Below are 7,295 nucleotides of genomic sequence, written 5' to 3' on the forward strand. Positions count from 1 at the left end.
CATTTCAACGATGGTAAAACAAAACCAGCAAAGCCGCCCGATGTGTCGACAATCCCGATAGGAGTCGCACGTATCTCGTTCTCAGGACACACCGGATGAGCTAAGCGTACAGGTACCGACGTAACCCAAGTTGCCAAGGGATGGTCCCGCACGGTGCTCTAGTTTGGACCAACACTTAGACAAGCACTGGCCCGGGGGGGGGGGGTAAAATAAAGATGACCCTCGGGATGCGCGACTCCCAAGGGAAAAAGGCTAGGTGAGGCAAATGTAAAACCAAGGTTGGGCCTTGCTGAAAGAGTTTTATTCAAAGCGAACTGTCAAGGGGGTCCCATAAATCACCCAACCGCATAAGGGACGCAAAATCAAGGAACATAACACCGGTATGACGGAAAACTAGGGCGGCAAGAGTGGAACAAAACACCAGGCATAAGGCCGAGCCTTCCACCCTTTACCAAGTATATAGATGCATTAATAATATAAGAAATATTGTGATATCCCAACATAAACATAATCCAACATGGAGCAATCTTCATCTTCACCTGCAACTAGCAACGCTATAAGAGGGGCTGAGCAAAGCGGTAACATAGCCAAACAACGGTTTGCTAGGAAGGGTGTCAAAGGTTAGAGGTTCATGGCAATTTGGGAGGCTTGAAGAGCAAGTGATAGGTAGCGCAGCATAGCGATAGAACGAAGCAACTAGCATAGCAATGATAGTAATGAGATCCAAGGTGACGGTCATCTTGCCTGAAATCCCGCTAGGAAGAAGAACGAGTCCACGAAGAAGATGAAGCCACGAAGACGAACGAATCCTCACGATCGCAACGACACGGGAACTATCGAGAAGAAGCACACAACATGGTAAACACACCACACATGAACAAGGCATGATGCTCAACCAAGTGTGATGCATGACAAGGCTACAATAAGCTACTCATGGCAAGATATGATGCATACAAGATCAACACATCAAAGCAAGTTTAAATGAGGCCGGAAACAACCTATAGCAATTCCGGTAAGTCCTCATATGCAAATTTCGAAATTGGTCCAGATCTGAACAAACATTAAGTTGAAGTTGTTAAACAGCAAGTTAAAAAGCACCATGATGATCTACAAGAAATTCTAGTCAAGCTACATATAAAGTTCATTAGATTCGGAGCTACGGCCTAGAAGATATGAGCAAAACAAGTTAATCATGGCATTGATGCAAAATGCATTCAAACATCAAGCAAAAACTCTCAAAACGAGGATGCAACAAGGTAATATGAAACTACATGCAAAACTAAGCAAGTTCCATGTAGAGTACACTCAAAACGGAGCAACGGTGCAACACATACACTCCAAACAAGATATAGCAACAATCTGTCCATAACAGCAACTAGGCATCTAGCAAGCATCAAAACAATATGCTACAGCAACTCAACATGAAAACAAAAGGCATGGACGTGATGTACAGATAAATCATTACAAAACATGAACACTGAGCTATCTCCAGAAATCATTAGAACATGCTCAAAAGGACATGACAAGATTGCAAATAATTGCAGATCACAGACTTGGCAGAAATTACTGGACAAGACAGAAATAACATCAGGTTGCTAAGTTTAGAGCTATCAAAAAACATGCTACAGGAAAATATCATAGCAAACAAAGGCATGTAATGAATCTACTAATTGCATAGAACAAAAGTCCATTACTGAACATGAGCCAAAAAGGCACAGAAGATATGATGGCACCCATGTAAACATAGCAAGATACATAAACAGATTCAGACTTAGAAGAAAAACAGAGCATGGCAGAAATAACGATAAGTAGGCATATTGGTGAGCTTGAATCACTCACCACAGAGAAACACATGGCATGAAAAGGTAACCAGCAGTAAGATGGCACAAATATGAAGCTAAGAATGGCAATAGCATAGTCATAGGGTACATGGATCACTAGTAACAACCATGGCAAAATTGGTTAACATGTAAACAATCTGCCAGGAACATTTTATAGCAAAAGTAGAGCAAGATAACAACAAGCTACAGCCTGCTATAAATGCAACCAAGGGCATGGATGGATAGAGCATAACATGTATAACAAAACATGATTAGTGAATATCTCCAGATTATGCATAGAATGACTTGTAGCAGCAGGTTTACATGGCATCACAACACAACAGACTCAGACTTAGCAGAAATGACTAAGTCACAGAAATCAGCAACATCACGGAGGCTACTTTGCATGCTTGTGCTAGTCACCACATAGATCACAAAAATACAAGACAAGTACCACTGTGAAGAGGGCATGATTTAGTTCAAAACACATGTAGAGCTCATGCTCATAGGATGCACACACAAAATACAATGAAAAAGACAAATCACCAAGTTCTAATAAGTAACAGCAGTTAACAGCATATAGCACTCTTGCCTCAGAGATTTGGGCATCAAGATGGACGCAAATGAACATGGCATAATGGAATAAAATGAAGAGCATCTCGAGACGAACATTTTGATATATTACACGCACGAAACGGAGCAGTATGCAATGAGATGTGATGCAATGAAGTATGCCACAGAATGTAAGTAAATAAGGACTTGGAGAAAATCGGGGAAGGGGAGAAAGTCAACCCTAGCGGTTTGGATCTGGATCGGGCCGAGGCTGCCGGAGCTCGGCTCGCCGGAGAGAGCTCGCGGGGCAGTGGTTCACCGGACCTCCACCGGAGTCGGAGAGGAGGGAGATGTAGGAGGCGCCGGACGGGGAGGGGGCGCCGGGTGCGCGGGGCGGCGACCGTGGGCGACGGCTGGGCGATGCGGTGGTGGCGGCTCCCGGCGCGGCGGCGGCGCGGGCGGGCGGAGCCGCCGGAGACGACGACGGGCGCGGGCGGGCGCTCTGCGGGAGGAGGCGGCGGCGTCCCGGGCGGGCGACGAGCGGAGGGAGACCGGGCCGCGGGGGCCCGCGGTGGGCCTCGCGGGCTCGGCGGCGGCACGGCGTACGGGCGCCATGTGGCGCGCCGCAGTTGGGCGAGGGCGGCGGCGGCTTTTGTCCTACCGGACCGGACGTGTCCGGCGGCGCGGGGTGGAAGAGACTAGGGTTTGATCTGCGAAAATTTCGGAGGGGGAGGTGTTTTATAGGTAGAGGGAGCTAGGAGACTCCAAATGGAGTGCGGTTTTCGCCCACACGATCGTGATCGAATGACTGAGAGCATGGAGGGGACTTAGGTGGGTTTTTGGGCTGTTTGGAGGGGGTTTTGCTGCAACATACAAAAAGACTTTGCGGTTACCCGGTTAACCGTTGGAGCATCAAACGACCTCCAAATGGAACGAAACTTGACAGGTGGTCTACCGGTGGTATACCAAGGCCACTTGGCAAGACTCGGTCCATTCCGAGAACGTTCAACACCCGCTCACGAAAAGAAAACAAGAGGGGTGCGCCGGTGCGTGTGGGAGTGCCGGATTACAAAACGGACAACGGGGAAAAAGCTCGGATGCAAGTTTTGAAAAAACATGATGATGCAATGCAGATGATGACATGGCAAAAATGCAACACGCAAGCAAATGACATGGCAACGACGACGAATAACTGGAAGACACCTGGCGCCGGATCCGGGGCGTTACAACGACCGCGCCATCGAGCGGGAGCGGCGCGGTACGTTGCTTGAGGCGCAGCACCTGGAAGAGTCCTTCTCCAGTAAGTGCTTTTTCTTGTCGTTTGCCGGGTTGGGATCCGGTTTTTCTTCCTTGTTGTTCTTCTTCTAACTCACTTCGTCCTTTGCGGCAGGGGCCTTCCCAGAGACGCAGCGGCTGGCGGAGGAAGCCGTCTGCTATCAGCGCGACCCGACCGGCGTCGTTGGGTCCAGGACGGATCCGCGGGTGGCCTGGACCTTCCCGGAGATCATCGCCGCCGCTGAGGCCCGCCTGCAGGTCCTAGGAACGCAGTTGGGCCGGCTGTCCCAGGTCGGCACCGCAATGACGGCGGCCCTATGGCCGGACTCCGTCCAACCGAGCAGCTTCTCGCGCCTGGCGCGTTGGTTGGAGATGGGGCCGGACCGGCTTGGCGAGTGGCGCGTCTCCGCCGCTCGTGCCGGTGCTGAGATGGCGCTCCGGTTCGCGCTGTCCTGGCATCCGGACCTGTAGCTGGACGCGTTGATGGGCCAGCGGGCCGGTTCGGAGCAGCTCTTGCAGGAGCAAGCCAGCCGGATCGCCTCCCGGGCCAGCTACATCGCCGAGTTCGCCTTCCACGACGAGTTCCATCCGGAGCGGACGGAATACGGCAGGGTCGTGGACGGCGACGACTACGGCTTGCTCCTCCACGATTCGGAGGGGAGCTCGGAGGAGACGGGCGTCTACCGCGACGCGGGTGCTGAGGAGGACACCGGCACCTCGCTGGACCCGGAGGCCGCCAGGGGAGAGCCGTTGATGTCGCGACGCGGCGCTGGAGATGCCTGAGACACTTTGTGTAAAATCTGTTAAATAGCAGGTCCACCCACCCACTGGGGGTTTTAGGGTGTAATGAACTCGGGTCGTGGGCCTTTTCTTAAATACTTGTGTAGATGTCGTGGGTGTTTTTGCTTTTTTGCCTTCCGTTTTTTTGGACCGATTTCATGCGCTTTTCCTTTCTCAAACCTCTCCCAACCCCCCCCCCCCCCCGCGAGTCAGACGGCCGAGGCTCCGGTCCGTGACAAGGAGTTCGGTTCTTTGAGAGGAGCGCGCAGGACTTGGGTCCCTCGAAATGTTGAGCGCGAGCGAAACACCCACTGGGCCGGCTGGCGGCAATCCGGCGAAGCCGGTTGGCGAGCAGCTGGTCGTGCGCCTGTTCATTTGATGAATGGTGGGTCGGGTCGATCGACCGGCAGCCTTTGACTTAGTGTATGAAGCGCGAAGGAGCTCTGGCCCGTTGTGCTTGCCAGCCGACAGCCAAAGCTGGATCTGTGGCTTTAGGGCGAAGTGGGGGACCGCGGCATCCTAACTTTATCAGGAATCACCAAGTAAGGCGGCGGGGTGGCGACCGAGCCGGCCAGCCCCCGAGCCCCCGGGTCGAGCGAGTCGGACCGGTGGCCGGGTTCAGTGGTATAGTGATGCAAGGAAATAGGGACACAATAAATTGGTCAACAAAAGGCAGCCCCCGAGATTCGTTCAGGGACTCCATGGTTTCATGCGTTCACAAAAGGCGATGATACATACGCTCGTGCGGCTAACTGTAAAACGGGCGGAGGAGTTCCGCGTTCTACGGTCGGGTCGTTTCTTCACCGGCGGTGTCCTTCTTGCGCTTCCTTGACTTGCGTGCGTCGATGAGTAGTAGGCGTTGCAGTCGCGCAAGGCCCTACTCACGATGAATGGGCCCTCCCATGGAGGGGACAACTTGTGCTGGCCTGCCTGCTCTTGGACGAGTTGGAGGACGAGGTCGCCCTCGCGGAACGCGAGGGGCTTGATCTTCTTGCTGTGATAGTGCCTCAGGCCTTGCTGGTAGATGGCCAAGCGACTGAACGCCAGGAGGCGTGCTTCTTCGAGCAGGTTGACGCCATCTTCGCGGGCTTCTCTGGCTTCGGCTTCGGTGTACATCGCGACGCGCGGCGAGTCAAACTCGACGTCGGTCGGGATGACGGCTTCAGCTCCGTAGACGAGGAAAAACGGGGTGAACCCAGTCGACCGATTTGGCGTGGTGCGTAGACTCCAGAGAACGGCTGGCAACTCGTCAAGCCAGCTGCCGGGTGAGCGAATGAGCGGCTCGACGAGTCGCGGCTTGACGCCGGACAGGATGAGTCCATTGGCCCGCTCGACCTGCCCGTTGGACTGCGGATGCGCAACGGAGGCCAGGTCGAGGCGGATCCCGGAGACGGAGCAGTATTGCTCGAGCGCGCCCTTGGCGAAGTTGGTGCCGTTGTCGGTGATGATGCTGTTCGGCATGCCGTAGCGCACCGCTATGTCCTTGATGAACCGGACGGCTGTTGGCCCGTCCAGTTTCTTGATTGGTCTTGCCTCGATCCACTTGGTGAATTTGTCCACTGCCACCAGCAAGTGCGTCATGCCGCCTCGAGCGGTTTTGAAGGGTCCCACCATGTCGAGTCCCCAGACCGCGAAGGGCCAGGCGATCGGTATGGTGCGGAGTGCTGACGCCGGCTGGTGGTGGTGTTTGCTGAAGCGCTGGCATCCCTCACACTTGAGGACGAGTGACTCGGCATCTTGGAGGGCCGTGGGCCATTAGAAACCGTGGCGGAACGCCTTGGCCACCAGGGATCGTGATGCGGCGTGGTGCCCACACTCGCCCTGATGTATGTCGAGGAGGATGTCGATGCCCTGTTCCTGCTCGATGCAGCGCTGGAACACGCCGGTGGAGCTGCGCTTGATGAGCTCGTTGTTGATGATGCTGTAGGCGGACGCCCGACGCTGCACCTGCCGAGCTTCGGTCTCGTCCATGGGGAGAACCCCGTTCTCCAAAAATTCTGATATTGGGAGGGCCCAAGATGGAGCCGTAACCACGGCGAAGACGGCCACCAGGGTGGGTTCCGAGTCGGCAGCCCCCGGGTCGGGGATGGCGATGGCCGGGTCCGGGACGATGGTGGCCGGGCCGAGCTGAGCAGCCCCTGGGCCGGGTTCAGCAGTCCCCGGGCCGGGTTGAGGTGCGGCCGGGTCGTCTGGAACGTGGATGGACTCGGAGTCCGGCGATGGCTTGACGGACGGCTTGCGCAAGTGCTCGAGGGAGACGCCGGACGGGATGGCTTGTCGTGACGAGGCGATCTTGGCGAGCGTGTCGGCTGCTTCGTTCTCCGCGCGCGGGACGTGGAGGAACTCGCAGCCCTCGAAGGATCCGGACAGCTTCTGGATGAGGAAGCGGTAGCTTGCCATGTTGGAGTCGCGGGCTTCCCATTCGCCGGAGCACTGCTGCACCACCAGGTCCGAGTCGCCATAGCACAGGTGCGCCGGATGCCAAGTTCCTTGGCAAGCCGGAGGCCGTGCATAAGGGCTTCGTACTCGGCGACGTTGTTGGAGGCAGCGAAGTGGATCTGGAGCGTGTAGCGGAGCCGGTCGCCCTTCGAGGACGACAGTACGATGCCGGCCCCCAAGCCGAGTTGCATCTTGGACCCGTCGAAGTGCATGCGCCAATGCGTCGAGTCGGGAGGCGGCGGCAAGTACTGGGTCTCGGTCCAGTCGACGAGGAAGTCGGCCAGGGCTTGAGACTTGATCGCGGTGCGGGGCTCGTAGAGGATGGTGTGGCCGGCTAGCTGGATCGCCCACTTGGCAACCCGGCCAGAGGCATCCCGGCACCCGATGATTTCTCCGATAGGCGCCGTGCTGACCACGATGACAACGTGC

Source organism: Aegilops tauschii, chromosome 5, assembly GCF_002575655.3.
Source record: "Aegilops tauschii subsp. strangulata cultivar AL8/78 chromosome 5, Aet v6.0, whole genome shotgun sequence".
Taxonomy (NCBI): Eukaryota; Viridiplantae; Streptophyta; class Magnoliopsida; order Poales; family Poaceae; genus Aegilops; species Aegilops tauschii.